We start from the raw sequence: 19,671 nt of genomic DNA, 5'->3' as shown, positions 1-19,671 counted from the left end.
GCATGGGTTCTTCCACAAGTTAAAGCAACACATCCATAACTAGTAAAATACACATGAAGTGCTGTTCTAAACATACAGTCATCATAAGTTCAATTCTATGTTTTATTTTTAAGTTTTTAAGAGGAAGTGTCCTGACAGTGGTAGGCAAGTCATTCCACCACTGAGGAACCAGAACGGAAAAACAGGCGTGAACATGCAGCTCGACCGCCAGGTGCTCGTAGTGAGGGAACCATAAGGCGACCAGAGCTGGCAGACCGGAGTGGTCTAGCTGGCGAGTAGGGAGTGATTAAGGATTGGGGAGTGATTAAGGATTGGACAGACATATGGAGGAATGCACACAGGCATGCACACATTGGTGGGTGACACCAGGAGAACACAGAATGTCCACTGTCACACGAGTAATTGTCGGTCTTGATGCACGGTCTTTGCCGTAACGCTCACGGAATAGAGATCAAAACATCAAACTAAAATAACAAAGGCAAGCCAAACCAAACTGTAACTTTCAACGGGGCGGCCTGTAGTGTAATGCTTAAGGTACATGCCTGCAAGGTTGGTGGTTCGATCCCCAGTGTAGCCACAATAAGATCTGCACAGCCATTGGGCCCTTGACTGTTGCTCCAAGGGAGGATTGTCTCCTGCTAAGTCTAATCAACTTTAAGTTGCTTCGGGTAAAAGCATCAGCTAAATGACAAAAGTAAAGTATACTGTGTAGCATTCCCTCTCAGATCGCAGCTCTCCCGTCTGTGGTCTACTGCGGGAAAGAGCACACATTTAACAGCCTGGACTAATTTGTCATGTAGTCCAGGTGTGTGCTTACTTAACCAGTAGGCGTGGTCCTCGGATTGCCCTGCCTCTGCCCGCAGTAGGAGGCAGGGCAATCCTACCGAGCCCCACCTGCCACACCCACACAGGAAAAAAAGGAAAATCAGGGAACAGGAAAATGGGTTCAACGAAAACGCTGACTTTCCCAATTCCCCGGTTTTCCCAGAGGGGTTGCAACATAACATTGCAATGTTATTCTCAAACAAATATGCATTTATCATTTAACCACAGCCCTCCACAGGTTTGTAAAAAGAGCTCCAGCCCCGCTTGGGAATTGGATTGAACAGGAAGCACACTTCCTCCGATGGCAGTTTTGATTCTTCATCAGGAGAATCCTGTATTACCCTGAACCCAAATCCAAACTTAATCAGGTGCAGATGGGATGTTAAATGACCCGCACTCAGGTTTACCTGTACATTATTCTTGAATATCAACCTCTTCTGAATCTGGGATGCTTTTAAAAGGGCCTGATAGTCAACATGCAGGACATTTGGCTTACGACAGATGCTCGGCAGCCCTCTGAAAGGATTCACCCTGCAGCTAAAAAAACTCTGACGCAACTTTCATAACTTTCAACTTTTGTATGGTTCCATAATGCTAATAAAATGTTGGTATTCAGTGATGCACACCAAAATTCTAATATGTCCCTGTGACCTGGCACGTTGTGCAAGGCTTTTTTTTTTGGTGTGCGTTTTGTTTTCTCTTCTAACGCTGTGGTTCTAATCCCATCCCGCTAAAGTACATTCCGCAAATTTACAAGACAGTTTAGAAAAACGAGGTGGATCTGATCACAGCTGTGTGTGTGTGTGTGTGTGTGAGAAAAAGGCTCACAGACATTTTGTTTTCCCTTTTCTCTCAGAGTAGTTGTGGTGCTTCACTCCTTGATGTGCACAGAATTCCGCCTTTAACTTGTGTACTTTGTTTCTCAAGTGCACAGATCAACATATTAGAGAAGTGGTACTTGGCCAGAGAATGTGAAACAGGAGTCAGTTAAGCCTGCTGGGTGGTCCATGTATAACGGCGTTGGTCTACTGCATCTTCTAGGGCGTAGCACTGCCAAGGCTAAAACGCATTGCTAATGCTAACATCTGTGCGCATATGCTGCCTTGTTAAGCAGCTGGAATAATCTGTTTGTCAGCTCTTAAGCACAGCTTTAATCATGGCAATCCAGTGGCTTGCTATGCATTCTACGCCCTAAATTTGCCCCCTTGAGACGGCTAGATGAAGCACATCAATCGCAGAAGAAACAGCTGGATGAAGCGATTATAGCCTCTCACTGTAATACTGTGTTATGTTAGACCGTTGAAGATTTAGTCCCTGCAGGCTGTCCAAACCAAACAACCCCCACCCATATCTCAGCCATTTTGTTTGTTGACTTGTAGCACAGGAATCGCTAATGGGGTTTTAACAGGCTCCGCAGTTTGACCCAATCACCTTGGTTTTTTAAAATATAGTTTCCCTGCTGGCCCCAGACTGTATTTACACACCATAGTAATTTCACATACTAGCTGATAAGCAGTAATCTAGCAAACATTTCCATACATTTACAGGGAGTGACTGGTCCTAGTCACCACTTTACTATGCCAACTGACAACTAAAAAGCAACTGTGGAGAAATAAGAAATCAGAATGACCCTCAATCTTCAAGGATTACATTCTGTGATAGAATGAAGGCTTCTGATGAAATGAGATGAATCCTGGAAAGTCAGTTCAGTGCCAAGGGAAGTGAAATTGCACCGAACCGGGAACCTTGAGACTGTGGCGTGCGATTAACTGCAATGTAGTGGATCATAACAGCCCGTCCTCCATTTTGTCACGCGGTGCAGAAGCACTGGTAGCACCAGCGGTTTCAACATGGCTGCCTTCTGTCATTCTGAGGTCACATCTGTATTCCACATTTCCCACAGAATACAGAGCAAACCACTTTCGTTGGTAGTTCTTTTCCCCGCTGAAAAAAAAAGCAGCTCAAGCTAGGTTTTGAAACAGCCGGAAGCCAGTTGACCAACTCGACAGGGTTTAGCGGTTTGATTCAGTTCCCAGCTTGACATGGTTTGACCAGCTCAAGCTACATTATGTATTGACACAGCTGGTAGTCGGTTCACCTGCTAGACCTGCAAGACACCTAACCCCCAAATGCTCCTGACGAGCTGGTCGGCGCCTTGCATGGCAGCCAATCACCGTGAGTGTGTGCATGAATGGGTGAATGAGAAGCATCACTTGTACAGCGTTTTGGATAAAGGCGCTATATAAATGCCAACCATTTACCATCACTAGCTGGTTGACCTGTTCATGTCCAGCTAGACCAGCTTCATGACCACCTTGGCCATGCTGGTTGACCAGCTCATAGACAACGACATGTAGACAAGCTTAATACCAACTTGATCAGTTCAAAGTTTAAGATGGTCAAGCTGGCATAACTGTATTATACAGCAGGGTTAGCATCTAAACAGCCATTATCTATGACCCGTGTGTGTGTCTGTATGAGAGAGATCATGCTTAAAGGCCCTACTTCCCTTTTATTGCGAGCCAGTTATGAATGATAATTCATAACTTCCCAACTATGAAGACCACCATGCCTCTGACAGGCAGCAGGTGACATCATAACTCTGTGCTCAGTGCGAGGGGCCGGTGTGACCGGCGTATTCATGACCTCATCAACAGCAGACAGCCACGATGACTCACGCATCCTAACCCTGTGAATTTGATTTCAAATGTTTCACATGCAGGACCATTCATATTGTTGGGGAGATCAAGTAGAAAAGTGGCAAATGGTGTCTAACCTATACTGGTTTAATCTCCATCGGTGATCCCCATATACCTGGGATTGACAGGTGATCTAGGCCAGGTGACCACATTAGATCGGTGAGCCTATGCATGTGGGTGGGAAAATGGTTACTTTTAGTTTGACCTGACAAAGATCCACTCTGGGTTTGATACAATGAAATAATTATATTGAGTTTGGGTATGCAGATATAAATAAATATGAGTCTATAACTTCATCATCGCAGCCTGAAACAGAAAACTTTCCACCTGCCTTTTGTGTGTTTAGTCCTGGCAGTCCACATTATCCCCACCATTGGAATCCATCGAGGTGACCACACCACACCCATAACTAATTCCTCCAGAACGCAAACTATTTTCCCAATTCGAGTATCACTTTCCCTGCTATATACACCGGTCCAGTCATGGAGCGGCAGAACAAACGCAGTCTGCCAGTAAAAGAGAAATTAGGTTTCTTTGATTTCCGTCTGTCTGAGACAGTGTCCCCGTGAGAGCCCTCAGCCGCCGCAACCAGTGACTCACCAACAACCGTGGAGGCCGCCATTTTCTTGGTTTGAGATCCTGCGCCATTTGTTTTTCATTAATCGGACATTGTGTTTGTTGCCTCAAGTGCATGGGACACGGCGGCATTGTAGGATGTGAGAAAATGAACGGAGAGGGACGGCGCTGACGAATGAAAGAGATTCAGGGAAGATAAACAGAACTGATGGAGGTACAGAAACGGAGAGAAGAGTAGGCTTAAAAAAACGGAACACATCGAGTGTGTACAGAGAAAGAGATGGATTCTGTTTACGGAACAAAGAATTATAGAAGTGGGGATATTAGTGTGCAAATTTTGTGAGTTATGTTCGGGATAGTTGGTGTGACACAAAGAGTGGTAATATGTAGAAAAACAGAGAGTGTCTGGGAGAAGCAGGAAGGGCTCTGTAGGGCTGTCCAGATCACCTCAGTGTAGGAGGAGCTCAGGCCTGGGGTCCCTGGGCACAGGAGGTGCAGGAGAACTGCACATTTTTACAGCTACACTACTCACAGTCAGATACAGCAACACTGCACAGTGATACAGCTGCACTGCTCAAAATCAGGCACAGAAACACTGCACAGTTCTACAGATACACTGCACAGTTATACAACTACACTGCTCGAGATCAACTACAGCTACAGTGCTCAAAGTCAAGTACAGCACTGTACAGTGATACATCTACACTGCTCATAATCAGATACAGCACTGCACAAGTCTATAGCTACACTGCATATATCTACAGTTCTACAGCCACACTGTATATATCTACAGTTCCACAGCCACACTGCATATGTCTACAGTTCTACAGCTGCACTAACATACTAAAGCACTGCATACTCTAATAACAGTGCTGCCTGGCAGAATTTCTAAAACAGTATCACATGACTGCAGATGATGTACAAAATGCTGCCACTCTGCCTTCCTACTGTGCAGGGTGTGTTGCTTTATGCTTTTACTGTGATATTTCACTGTAGACTGCAATCCTGCCTGGATAATTGCTCGTATCTGCGCACATACAGCACTATTTTCCTCGTCTCTTACTAATTCATGCTTTTTGACTTAATACCAACAGTATCCTCCCACACACTTCCACTCATGCACAAACAGGACCACACAAACACACCAGCAAACTGAATAACACAGCACACCGCAGGACTGGTCCAATTGAGAGAGAACGAGTTCTGCCTGGGGCTGACTGAGGAATTGTTCAGAATATGTTCAGCAGATTCACCGATGACAAATAAATGCGTCTTTTACAAGCAATGTGCAGACCTTCGAAATAAGAAGATGACTTCAGTTTTGTACAAACTGCTTCTCTTGTTTCCTTGTGGTTTAGTCTGGTTCAGAACCATATTCTTCCAGGCTGTATTTGGTTTAGCCCACCTCACAAACTCCATCAGCACACATGTCGGGCATCTCCTTTTGACTTACTGCACTTATTTCCTCGGATTGCATCCCAACATGCAGTTCAGCCCCCCTTGGCCTAAGCCAGACATGCCGATCTGGACACGTTTTTTAAACACAAATTAAAGCGCCAGGTTTTTAAAGTTCAGCAACTGGTTGACCCACTTGTTCAAACAAACGAAGTGCCGTTTGAGATGCGAGAAGGTCTTGCTTCCAGTCAGGGATAGAATGACTTATCTCTGTACAAACCCCCCCCCCCCTCCCAAAAAAAAAGGGGGGGGGGGGGGGGGACTTCATTGAAAAGACACATTTGGAAAGGTCTGCAAAGTACTGCAAATCCCCAAAGGTGTCTTTTTAGTATCTGACTAATACTGGCAGGAATGTCTTGTTCAGGCTAGGTTATGATATGCTTGTTTTTTTGCATACCTTTCTTTACAGGATATACATCCTTCACTGCACTTATCGGAGTGCAGAGCTTTGGGATCTTGATATCGGTCATCAATTAGGAACATCTGAATTTTACATTTCATCAACTTGAAAGTGAGTCTCTGAATACTTTTGTGGCAAATGATGTATGGATAAAAACATCTGATGTTTATGTTTCCAAGTGCAACAGGAATTTTATTTTTCTTCTGGAAATACATACAGCACTTTATTTGGTGCATACGTATAGTAAGGGAACAAAACATCTACAATGTACAACTATTACATATTGTGAAAAGTGATCAGCTAGAACTAAATCAATTAATCCAAAACCAAAAAAAAGTTTTTAAAACCACATTGATCCTGGCACAGTTCTGACAGGCAGTGGATCTGCCCAGTTTTGACTCAATCTAAACACATCTTTCTGTTACTGTCCAATCTAGTTTGACTTGGCACAATAATGGCCAAAACAAAGAGGGTAAGAAAAATAGCCAACATTTACTTTGAATTATATGCCAAAAACAGACATCACACCGCTTTAAGTGTGGGCCGACGCCTGTCATAACTGGTCATGACAGTGTATTACAGCCGACACTAGATGTCATAACACCAATATAATTTATACTCCAATCCCTCCGTGGCCATTATTTTGAGATCTGCTTAGTAAAAGGCTTGTCACAAGAATGCATGTGCTGTTGTAGCCGGTTAGGATGAGCGTCATGTCATGACGGCAGTGGTATGGAGGCTTTATGGAGTGTAGTTCGACTGTGGTGTCAGCAAACCAAACACTATATTATACACGCCGGTCTATGGCCGTTCAAAACCATGCACATCTGTTGGGCTGTTCCAGGTACAATTTTAATGACTTGTTTTGTTGAAATATCAGTGGAACTAAGCTATATAATTCTGCATGCATTAACCAGAAGGGGGGGGGGGTGACTCTTTAATCTTCAGTGCTTTACTTAAGTGTTTTGCAGTTACCTTTCTCTAGACGTATGTACATTAATATAATTTCCTTACCCTCTGGAGCAGCTGAGGTAAAGTACCTTGTTCGGTTGTCACGAGAAAGACGTACAGTCGAACTCACAACCCCCCCTGCACCTAAATCACTACCTCATCCAGCAGCGCCACGGATTCCAGCTTCAGAAGGAGGCCAGGGGAACTGTCGCCCCCCCCCCCCTCCCTGCACCGAAGGGCCCAGCCCACCCCTCAGACGAACACTTAAAACTTTCACGCCTTGTTCTCCTCCTGACACATCTGCTCCTAATCTCCGCATCCATCATCGGCTTTAAGACTGGAAACAGCAGGTGGGGCAAACACACGCGGCCCCGGGGCTGACGGCGAGCGTTCTGCTGCCCCTCCGGCCCTGAACGTCACGCTCCCGCTGCCGGTCCGTGTCCCGCGCGGGTAAATCACGAGCGCTGCTCTCGGCTCACGCGAGTCCCCCGTGCGCGTGAAACGGACTTACTCAGCCGCCGGCGTGAGGCGTTCCTGCCTCCCCCGCCCGTGATTCAGCCCGGGGTTTTGGGTGGTGACGCGTCTGGTGGTCTGACGTCTTCCACACGGGTCCAGAGGAACAGGGCATTCGCTTCGATCTGTTCTCCTGAGCGTTATGTACATGTTATTCCGCTAATATCCGAAATCTATTTCGCCTTTGGGAAAATCTCCCTGCTCGATAAAATCGGATTGATGATTGGACTCTTTTGCTACTCATTTACTCAACTGTACAATAAAGGCTAAGAAACAAATGTGAAATCTTAACAAACTTTACTACTTAGAATGAACTACTTCACTGTTTAGACCAGTGGCCCTCACTCCTGGTCCTGGAGAGCCGCAGGGTGAGCTGGCGTTTGTTGTTACTCTGCACTTAATTGATCAATTAAAGCAGTTAATTACACAGTTAACTCACCTCACTTGGTTTCTTGGGTCTGAATTGGTTGCTGATATTAAGGCCAAAACCAAAACCAGCACACCCTGCGGCTCTCCGGTAAAATAATCTGTGGAAATAGAACAATGCCATCCAATTTTGTGATGTGAAGACAAATATTGCTCATAAAATTTAAATGAGAATAATTTGCTACTGGTAATGATTTTGTAACGAGGGGCTCTCTTGAGCCATGCAGTAAAACGTCTCGTAAATATTTACCTTACCTCAGTGGCGCACACTTACTTAGTTTAGTTGAGTAATAGTACCCTACAGAGCTTGTCTGACAATGTTGCTTTGTGTTGTTATGTAAAGAAAAGCCTGCTGATGGAAGATGCAGAGGTACAGTATGTTAGTATATTAGTGACATCAATGATTCAAGCCACTGGGTGACAGAAGGAAGATAATCGCAATGATGCAAAATGGATGATTTGGTAGAAGCGCGAGTGCATGTTTCACAGTGACATGTAATGCAGTGAAGATGTTGGCAGCACACAGTACTGGCAAGCTGTAGACTTGTCCACTGTTAAAAGGCCATGAAACACACGTTCAGGATTCCAGGGCCAGCTGACATCTATGGAAAATACTCTCGGCTAACTCTTTCCCACTCCTATAAAAATATAGGTTACAATTTCAAAATTGAAAGAAATCAAAGCCAGAACTCAAATGAATGTAAAAAAAAAAAAAAAATCCATATTTTTTATTAAGAAAATATGTCCAATATGAAAGTGACTTCTCAGTACAGCTGTTCTCTGACTTTAAAACACAGAAGAAAGGATTGTTCAGACCCCCCCCCCCCCCCCAAGTATGTGTGCGTTTGAACGGAAAGAGCATTTCTCCAACACATTTCAAATTTTAGGGAGCGTTAACAGGGTGAGACATGAGTGTGATTCTGTAGACCAGTGGTTCCGAAACCTCTCCTTCAGTACCCCCATCTGCTCCAGGTATTTGAAGTGTCTGCAGGTATTTGCCCTGACCGTGCACTACAACACCTGATTTCACAAATTGGCTCATTATCCAAACCATGCAGGTAAAATAATGATAAATATTTTTGGTATAATGGTAAATAAATCAGGTGGTGTAGCGCACGGTCAGAGCAAATATCTGCAGACACTGCGGCCCGCAGGATGAGGAGTTTAGTAGCGCTGATGTAAGAGTTTGTCTTCACTCCTCACTGAGAATATGCACTAGACGAATTCACGATTTCCCCCTAATTTCTCATAAAAGTTAATCAAAACAGAAATTCTGGCAAGGTAGTAAATTCTCAAAAGCACCTTGAATATGGGGTCGGGTGGGGTCCTCACTTAGCCCCTGGCCTCAAATTGGGGTTGCTGGGGTAGGGGTCACTAGCAGTGGAAGAGAATGAAGGCCCCAATTCTTTTCACATACCCTCACAGGTATAGCAGAAAGTGCCAAGGAGAAGGGGGTCTACCATCTTTAGATTGTATTAATGTGTAATTGTGCTGTGCTTTTGTATTGTATTGAATTTTATGTTTTATGTAATTGTGTAATGTCTGTTTGCTCCTCCCTTGACCAGGGCTCCCTTGTAAAAGAGAAAACCATCTCAATGGGACTCACCTGGTTAAATAAAGGTTAAATAAATACAAATAAATCTGAGGAATATCTACTGGACAGTACCACAGAAGAAGAGAGTGAATCCTCTTGGGGATGTGTACTGGACAGTACCACAGAAGAAGAGAGTGAGTCCTCTTGGGGATGTGTACTGGACAGTACCACAGAAGAAGAGGGTGAGTCCTCTTGGGGATGTGTACTGGACAGTACCACAGAAGAAGAACCCTGGGTTTACTGAGTGAACAAATATCTCCGGGAGAGTGCCAGGCAATGGCCTCTAAGGAATATCTGCCGCAGACTGCCAGAGATGAGATGGGTAAGTGCTGGATGGGCTTTAGCGGTCGGGCAGGAAGCCAGTCGCGTGGGTCTCATCCCAGGAGTGGGGGGAAAGAGAGAGAGAAATCTATCAAAACCACAGCCTTGAAATGAATCCGCAGCGTGTGTGTGTTCTGTGTCTGCTTGTGTGTGTGTGTGTGTGTGTGTGTGTGTGTGTTTATGTGTTGGGTGGTGGGCATTCTTTGGAAAAGCCAGTGATGTTCTCGAACAAATACTTGTTCCAGGAAGGTTGTGTGGTTGAGGGTTTGGTGGATAGTTGCACAAGGTGGTAAAGGAACCTCAGCTGCCCTTCCACAGAGGACGAGAAAAACGACTTTGATGGAGGAAAAGAGAAAATATTTTCCCCCTTAGTTCATGACCACCAAACACACATACCGTCAGCTCAACCGTGGTCACTTATTTTGACAAGAAGATGTGAGCTCTGATACCGCTGGTAACCCAGTCTGAATATGTATACACAGAATATAGGCCAACAATATTAATGTCATATTAAAGGAATGTGTTACTATATATATATTTCTCTTACTTCCAATGATCTGTCGCGGAGTGTAAGTCAAAAATAAAAATGTAAAATCAGCATTTATTCCGTAACTCTGCCTGTGGTGTGGATATATGCTTGTGGAGAGCCACGTTGTGTACTGGTTCTGGTAATGCCTGTAGAAGCCTGTTTCTGGGTCCAGGAGGCCAGCCAGGTGACATAGTCTAATCAACTGCTTTAAACTGATCAGAAGTGCTGGGTCACGGTGAAGTCTGACAGACCATCTTTGGCTCTCCAGGACCAGGGTTGTAGACCCCTTTGACTAACTAAGGCAGCTGCTACATTACAGTACTACATCTTATTTAGCACATGCTTTTATCCAAGGCAATGTAGAAAACGGTGCGTATCGAGGTCATGCAGCAAACAACCCAACATGTCAGATGAGGTAGAGTTCAGCCGCTTCACTGTGGGTTAAGAGGCCCCGTTAATACGGTACGATGTAAGTCATGCCGTGTGTGATAAAGCGCCGGACAGCTCACGCAGGGTCTGATGCGCACCCTCGTGGTTTCACGGACGCGCGGGAGGCGACGGGGAGGAGCTGTGTCTGAGTAACGGGAGTCATCCCTCTTCCTTCTCCCGTCACACCAGCAGACGGAGGAAACGGGGTCACCCCAGGTCCACCCAAGTTCCTGTCTGCAGCCTGTGTCGGCCCACACGGCTGTAGAGTTGAAGCGGTTCACATAGCCTGTCTCAGCACTGAGCTGTGTGTGTGTGTGTGTGTGTGTGTGTGTGTCAGAGTGTATGTGTGTGTGTGTGTGTGTGTGTGTGTGTGGGTATAATTGTATGTGTGTGCGTGTGTGTTTTTGTGTGCATGTGTGCACACATGTACATGTGTGTGTGCACATTTGCATATGTGCACAAAAGTGTGTGTGTATGCATGTTTGCATGTGCATGTGTGTGCGCACGTGTGCATATGTGCACGAAAGTGTGCATGTGCATATGTGTGCATGTGTATGCGTGTGTGCATATGTGCACAAAAGTGTGTGTGTATGTGTGTGTGCATGTGTGCACTAAAGTGTGTGCGCGTGTGTACATATGTGCACTAAAGTGTGTGCGTGTGTGTGTATGTGTGTGTGTGTGCGTGCGTGTGCATATGTGCACTAAAGTTTGTATGTGTGTGTGTGCATATGTGCACTAAAGTGTGTGCGTGTGTGTGTGTGTGTGTGTGTGCATGTGTGTGCATGTGTGCGTATGTGCACTAAAGTGTGTGTGTGTGTATGTGTGTGTGTGCGTGTGTGTGTGTGCACTAAAGTGTGTGTGTGTATGTGCACATTCTCCTGGGAGGACCAGATCTCTCTGCTCAAATGGGAGTCTGGCGCTGCAGGCAGGCCAACATTCCATGTGTGAGTGGACGAGGCCGTTCCTGGAATCCCAGGATGCACCAGTGTATATCCATATCTCCTCACGTCTGATTAGATCGGTCTGGAACATGATGCGCTATCTGACTTTAAAATATTCAAAGGCCAGGGGGGGGCCCACGGGAGGAAATTAAAATGCAGCTGGAGAATGCTGATCTCCTCTATGGTGGGTGAGGCCAAATCCCTTCCTGGCTACCTTGATTCTATGGTGCTGTTGAGCACTTAGAGCTGAGGCCTGCAGTCATGGCTCCTGTACTGGTGTAGGTCATTAAGGACAATAATGACCATTAAGGTACAACATTACATTACATTACATTACATTATTGGCATTTGGCAGATGCTCTTATCCAGAGCGACGTATAGTTGATTAGACTAAGCAGGAGACCATCCTCCCCTGCAATGCAGGGTTAAGGGCCTTGCTCAAGGGCCCATCGGCTGTGCGGATCTTATTGTGGCTCCACCGGGATTCAAACCACCGACCTTGGGGGTTCCCAGTGATGTGCCTTAACCACTACGCTACAGGCCGCCCCACAACAGGTGTGACAGCCCCCATTCAGACCCTCATCAGGCCCTCGTTTGTGGATGAAATTGTGAGGCAATCGTGTACTGGAAACAGGGAACAGTCCTAAATTCAGGAGAAGAAGGGAGAACGCGGGAGGAATTTGGATCTAAACGATGAGAGACAGATGCGTCACATCGCAAACAGAAACAGTAACTAGCCAGAGGATTAACTGCGTTTCATAATGCCTGATCTCAGGAAATGTTTCTGTGTATTATGTCATTTTACGTAAACAAGGGAACATTTGGTAGTTGGAGCACTTTCAAATGAATCGATATTACGAGATACGCAACTTGCTTTTTAAACCTTGCATTTTGTTCCCATAAAACAAATGAAGCAAACCTGGTTGATCATTACATTACATTAATGGCATTTGGCAGATGCTCCAGAGCGACATACAGTTGATTAGACTAAGCAGGAGACAATCCTCCCCTGGAGCAATGCAGGGTTAAGGGCCTGGGTTAAGGGCCTTGCTCAAGGGTCCAATGGGATTGGGCCCTTGAGGGGATTGAACCACTGACCTTGCGGGTCCAAGTCATGTACCTTAACCACTATGCTACAGGCCGCTGTACCTAAGCTACAGGCGGAAAATATTTTCATATTTTCAATAAATATGAAAATACAATAACAATACAAATATGCATGATATCATGGTAAGAGATCAGTCATCACATACTTTTTTACCCATGCATTCTTAATTAAGAAATAATTTACATTTTAACATTTTTGTCATTTGGCAGACGGTTTTAATCCAAAGCGACTTACAAGTGCATAGGTTCTACCATAAGTCAAAGCATCACATCCAGAACTAGGAAAATACACATGGAATGCTGTTCTAAACATAGTCATCATCACAAGTGCAAATTCTTTTTTTTTTTTTTGGGGGGGGGGGGGTGTGGTTAGACAAGGATAGGGATATCAGAAAGGAGGGGCGGGGGAAATCAGGAGGGAGGACTAAGGTAGAGTTTGAAAAGGTGGGTTTTGAGTCTGCGTCGAAATAGGGGGAGGGATTCTGCTGTCCTGACAGTGGTAGGCAAGTCATTCTACCACTGAGGAACCAGAACGGAAAACAGGCGTGAACGTGCAGCTCGACCACCAGGTGCACGTAGAGAGGGAACCATAAGGCGACCAGAGCTGGCAGACCGGAGTGGTCTAGCTGGGGAGAAGGGAGTGATCAAGGATTGTATGTAAGGTGGGGCAGTCCCCTTAGCAGCCTGAAATGCCAACACTAGGGCCTTGAAACAGATGCGTGCGGCAATAGGAAGCCAGTGGAGGCCAATGAGAAGCGGGGTGAACTGAGCCGACCTGGGCTGACTGGTGATCAGGCGGGCTGCAGCATTCTGGACCAGCTGGAGGGGCTTGATGGCACACTCTGGGAGACCAGCTAGGAGGGAGTTGCAGTAATCCAGGCGGGAAATGACGAGCGCCTGGACTAGGAGCTGGGTGGCTTTCTCCGTCAGGAGATTACGGATACGGCGTATATTATACAGAAAGAACCTGCAGGTTCTGGCAGTGGAGGATACTTGTGGAGCCTGGGTGAGGCAGTTATCAAGAGTCACCCCAAGATTCTTTGCCGTACGGGAGGAGGAAACTACAAAGTCCTCAACAGTCAGTGAGAGGTCGATTGACGGAGAGGACTTAGCAGGGATGTAGAGAAGCTCAGTTTTGGCAAGGTTGAGCTTCAGGTGGTGGGAAGTCATCCACGCAGAGATATCAGCCAAGCAGGCAGAGATGTGTGGTGACTTGGGTGTCGGGGGGGAAGGAAATAAAGAGTTGGGTGTCATCAGCGTAAGAATGATAAGAAAAGCCATGGGAAGAGATAACAGAACCAAGAGACATGGTGTATAGCGAGAAGAGGAGAGGCCCAAGAACTGAGCCCTGCGGGACTCCAGTTTGTAGGGGGTGAGGGTCAGAGACTGAGCCCCTCCAAGTCACCTGGTAGGAGTGACCAGAGAGGCAGGAGGAAAACCAAGCAAGTGCAGACCCTGTGACACCCATCCCAGACAGCGATGAGAGCAGAATCTCATGGTTGACTGTATCGAAGGCGGCCGACAGGTCAAGGAAGATGAGGATAGAGGAGAGGGATTTGGCTTTAGCAGAGTGGAGTGCCTCAGTGACCGTGAGCACTCTTGAAGCCAGACTGGTTGGGGTCATGGAGATTGTTCTGGAGAAGATAAGTGGACAGTTGGGAACAGACCGCCCGTTCCAGAGTTTTAGCGAGAAAGGGAAGAGAGAGAGACAGGCCGGTAGTTGTTCATAATCTGTATATTTAACAACGTAATCTGCCAGATAACTTTAATATGCTGCCTTCTCTTTCTTTTTATTTTTTATTATTGTTATTATCTTTCTCATCAAAAAAAAAGTAGGATATGGCATCACGTGTCAGTGAAGGTGTGTGATATGTAGTCCATAGTGCAATAATACTGGTATGATAACTACATTTCCCTCACATTTCCTTGAGAGTGACATATAGAGGATTGACCATATTTGTAGTGTTCTGTCATTTTTCAAGGTGCAGTTTCTTTTTTTTCATTTTTTTTTTCATCCATCCATCCATCAGATCAATTTCTAGCCGTCTGGGTCAGGGTGGGAACAGGGCAAGCAGAGGCACCCAGACACCCCTCTCCTAGTCCTCATCCAGCTCATCAAACTCAATTTACAAGAATTCCCAGGATAAGACACAAATTTATAAATAACTCAGATTAATTTATAGCTCTGTTCTGTGCTGAGGCCGCTCTAACTCCCACTGTCCCTGGCACACTAAAACCTCCTGAGATGACAAATATATATTCCAGTCAATGCCCCCCCTGTTCTTTAGACTAAACTGAACCGTGTTGGTGCGAGTTGGTACATAGACCTGTAAGATAAATCAAACACACACACACACATAAGCATGCACATGCACACACGCACACACACACACACACACACACACACACACACACAGCCCGAGCCAGTTACTGGAATTAAGAGACCTTTGTATAATTTTTCCAGACCTTCAATCCTATTTCTGGGATTTCTGCGTGTTTTTCATTCTGATAAGAACAAAATGGAGTCAATTTCCTGTTCGCCCAGCCTGAATCACTGCTGGAATTCCCAACACTCATGTTAATGCTTCATCCCGTCTGAAATGTTCATTTGTCACACTGGGATAGGAGCAGGTTTGCCAAATTCATGAATGGTGATGATGGCGATGACACAGTAATGACACAAAGAACGTTGCCTTTTTAGTAACAGCCCTGCTTGTTCTCAGGATGAAGGACTACAGGCTCTGAGACTGTACTGATACACATCTGTGTACTCGATGTACTGACTCGAGCAGCATATGGGCCTGGGACAATACAACTTGGCTGCAGATTGCCTCGTTTGATGGTTCATAAAATCAAACCATAATTTCCCTGTGTCTGGCAAGACCCTCATACAAGACAGTGTGAGTCTCCAACGATAATGATAACGAGGAAAGATATTGCCATTCTGAAAGCTTAGGACCTTGTATGACCTTTTAACTTCACAGCCCTTGGATTCCTAGCTACACACATCTTTAAAATAAATAGGCTAATACAAGAAATGTGCTATATTTTAACGATCAGACACTTGTGGGATATGGTACTTCAAGTCTTTTAAGCATCAGCTCAGCTTCAGCTCAGGGTTTCTTGGGTTTTTTGTGGTGTGCCGGTTAAAGGAATATTGACTATGCAGTATATCTGCAACCTTACTTTCGAGTACTTTCTTAAAAAAAGAATGCTATGGACCACTTCAAAATCTTTCTAACCCATTCTATACCATACTGTATATATTGAGCACATTGTCGGGATAGTGTTTTAATGATATATTTATTTGTAACAATCTCCTGAGTTGAGAAGGCCAATCTTTGTTTGTTCTTTGCCTGTAAGACCTGTAGGCTGGTAAAGAGCAGGCGTGACATACTAGTGGAAACTATGGATACCATTGTAGGGGAAACGCGATGCTTAACTGGCCTGTTCTTGTGACAGCATTTTGTTCCAGAGTCTGAATTTAATGTGGTTAACCAGACCTCCAAATGCCTGCAGACCCAATGCTGCTGAGAATGTTTATTTGGTCCTTAGAAGGCTCACAACAAGAAAGGGCTCATTCCAATCGCTTATTTTTCTATTATTTTACATTTTTCTTGCTACCCATTGAGGGAGACTCAGAAATTAAGATGGGGGGAAAATCAAGAAAATGTGAATTAGGAAAACGGAATGTCCTCGCTCCTTCAAATGTCAGTTTGACACCAGGCCAGTAGCAGACGTGGCAGACGGGGAGAGGGGGATCCACAGGTCGATCGTTTATACGTCTCTCCCTTCCGCAGAGGATGTTTCCTTGCTCAAGGGAAAGATTGGGAGTTCCGGGTCAGGAGCAAGTAAAAGAAAAAAAAAGGCAAAAAATAAACGATCGGGATCAGCCCAAAGAGACAAAACCAAGTGCAATGCCGTCTCTCATCCTGCCCCGGTCCACTAAATGTCAGCCAACTCCCGTAACTCCAGACTAGTCTGGAGCATCTCAAAATGACCTCCATCCAGCCACCCCCCTCAGACTAGTCCAGTTATTATTATTATTATTATTATTATTATTATTTAGTTTCACTTTAATGTTCTTTCTTAAAGACGATGAACAGCCAGCGAGTGACAGAGCTCACACGGACCTAGCCCCGTAGGGCCGGCTGCTGTAACAACAGCAGACAGATATCCTCAGATATCCCGACAAAAGCGTAAAACCGGAGAACAGTGGAGCAAGAGGACCCGTGGGCCTAGAACAGCGCGTTCACAGAACAATTATGCAAGAGCTATGATTGCGCTAGGTCATCTTATAGTGCACTCTTTTTTTGTTCCCTACTATTTACAAAGAAAGACTTCAGACATTTACGTTACGTTACATTAATGGCATTTTGGTAGACGCTCTTATCCAGAGAGACGTACAGTTGATTAGACTAAGCTGGAAACAACCCTCCCCTGGAGCAATGCAGGGTTAAGGGCCTAACGGCAGGGCGGATCTTACTGTGGCTACACCGGGATTAGAACCACCGACCTTGTGTGTCCCAGTCCTTTACCTTAACTACTACGCTACAGGTCGCCCCACAGGCCACCCTACAGACATAATTTACAAAGAAATACCAAGTAAGCCCTTCAACATGTGCAGTACAGTGATTGATTGGTGACATATAGCTCTTAGGGAGACAGGTTGAATGGCCTACTCTTTAAATTTCTGAAGGTACTAAACAACATCATGACATGTTGCTGTTGCTGTACAATAATTCAAGCTCATTGGTTTAAAATCGGTTCTAATCGGTTCAACGTCAGCACGTTCACAGAGAAAGGGGAGGGATAAAGTGTTTTGGTTTGAGGGTGTATTGTTGCTGCAATTCCTCTCTGGACTGTTAGAAGTCAAAAATTACCTATTGTACTTTTAAGCAGCATATGGTAAATGGCCCACAAATACTTATGTTATAATTTCTTTGGATGTAATGTAAGTAGTTAGGGAGATAGTCAGTAATATGGAAAAAACCTGCTTCAGATGCATGTGATGCTTTGTGGACTTCAGGAATGTAAGGTTCATCCAGGTCACATGCATTATTCAGAGGCTCTGCATCACATCCTTTGAACCCCTAATCAACACAAATTTTGAAAGTGCTTTTTGGCAGAGCACTTCAGATCTCAGATTTCACTTCAGATTTTGATAACTCTTCATCAACACACTCATTAAAATCATGTTTCATAAATATTGGCCCACAGGTCTTGGAGGAGTCTATTTTGGCCGTGGAATGCAATTTTTTAAATGGTGGAAAACGACAGATGGCAGCATTTTTAATCTTGGCCAAATAATAAAGTACGCCAGAGTTATGGTAAAAATACACAATGCCTTACCTGACGTTTTGTCCAATTTACATGTAGCGTTCAGGAGTTACACTCAGTTCCTGTCTATTCCTGTGTATTCCCTGCAAATCAGTTAATTTTCATCCATTATAGAGTCTCAATGTCCAAAAATCATGACCATTGATTGGTTTTTCAAAAATATCGAATCTGTGAAAAATGCGGTATCATGGAAATCATAAACAGTGCACTGGATTCGGCAAGACTCACGTAATGTGGTCCGAGGAATTATACTTCATGAGCTAGAGATGAAAACATAACACACCTTGTTATAATGCCACCGAGTGGTGACTGTGGGAATGTGGGCGTCCCCCTGTGTGGGAGTCCTGGTGTTCACCTGGCTGTGTGGGAGTCCTGGTGTTCACCTGGCTGTGTGGGAGTCCTGGTGTTCACCTGGCTGTGTGGGAGTCCTGGTGTTCACCTGGCTGTGTGGGAGTCCTGGTGTTCACCTGGCTGTGTGGGAGTCCTGGTGTTCACCTGGCTGTGTGGGAGTCCTGGTGTTCACCTGGCTGTGTGGGAGTCCTGGTGTTCACCTGGCTGTGTGGGAGTCCTGGTGTTCACCTGGCTGTGTGGGAGTCCTGGTGTTCACGTGGCTGTGTGGGAGTCCTGGTGTTCACCTGGCTGTGTGGGAGTCCTGGTGTTCACCTGGCTGTGTGGGAGTCCTGGTGTTCACCTGGCTGTGTGGGAGTCCTGGTGTTCACCTGGCTGTGTGGGAGTCCTGGTGTTCACCTGGCTGTGTGGGAGTCCTGCTGTTCACCTGGCTGTGTGGGAGTCCTGGTGTTCACGTGGCTGGCTTCTTCAGGTGCAGCCCGTTGGCTGAGTGATTAATTGGCAATTATGTGCAGCTGAGTTCACCTGCAGTAAGAATGAAACTGGAAGCCTCTGCACTTTTGAGGAGTCACTGGGTGAAAGTGTTTTAAGAAGACTCCTCTTTTTTGGATAGAGTTTTAGAGTTTTATAATTTTTGTTTTGTTTGCATGTTTTCCTTTTTTGATTCTTCTTTTAATGTTTTTATTTTCTTTTTTAATTATAACTTTTTTTAGGACTTGATTATAACATTTTGTTTGCTTTACCCCTTTGGGTTGCCTTAATATAACATGGGAGAGGTTGGGCAGTAACAGCAGGTTTTGGTGAGGAGTGGGTGACATTTGCTGTCTACCAAATTCTGCAGCTCTACGCCTTACAGTTTCTATGATCCATACCCTTTCCATACACACATCCACGCAATAGTACTTTCCACAATGTTTCCTCAACAGCACGCGGTCAAGTAACAATCATGTTGGACATGATTAGAATTCCACAATTACTTGTACTGATCAGCGATCCAACTCATTGCAATCTGAGTCATTTATTTTGGTAGAAATACAAGCTTCCCTTTCTCTCTGGAAAATAAGCTACAGCTGTTCTGTTGTTTCTCTGTTCTACGGTTTCATTGGTGTGGTAATAAAGAACTGCAAAGAAAATGGCCTTTAAATTCGAAAAGGGCCAGTACAATTGATCATTTTGAGTCATTACCAATTACGATAAAAAAAAAAACGCTGTTATAA

The 19,671-nt window shown here is 45.1% G+C and overlaps 1 protein-coding gene across 1 annotated transcript in view; it reads right to left on the bottom strand.

Moving 5' to 3' along the window:
- The window catches only part of thbs2a (thrombospondin 2a), a 51,709-nt gene extending 32,921 nt beyond the window's left edge, over window positions 1-18,788 (bottom strand). The window contains exons 1-2 of the mRNA XM_061227706.1: window positions 18,390-18,788; window positions 18,119-18,189 (exon numbers count right to left, since the gene is read on the bottom strand). The gene's annotated coding sequence lies outside the window, so the exon portion shown is untranslated. The remainder of the gene's footprint in view (window positions 1-18,118; window positions 18,190-18,389) is intronic.
- Between the last annotated feature and the right edge of the window lie 883 nt (window positions 18,789-19,671).

This window comes from Conger conger, chromosome 18, assembly GCF_963514075.1.
Source record: "Conger conger chromosome 18, fConCon1.1, whole genome shotgun sequence".
In the NCBI taxonomy this organism is placed as follows: domain Eukaryota; kingdom Metazoa; phylum Chordata; class Actinopteri; order Anguilliformes; family Congridae; genus Conger; species Conger conger.
Note: the sequence above shows the minus strand (reverse complement) of the source record. Positions and strands in the feature narration are given on the sequence as shown.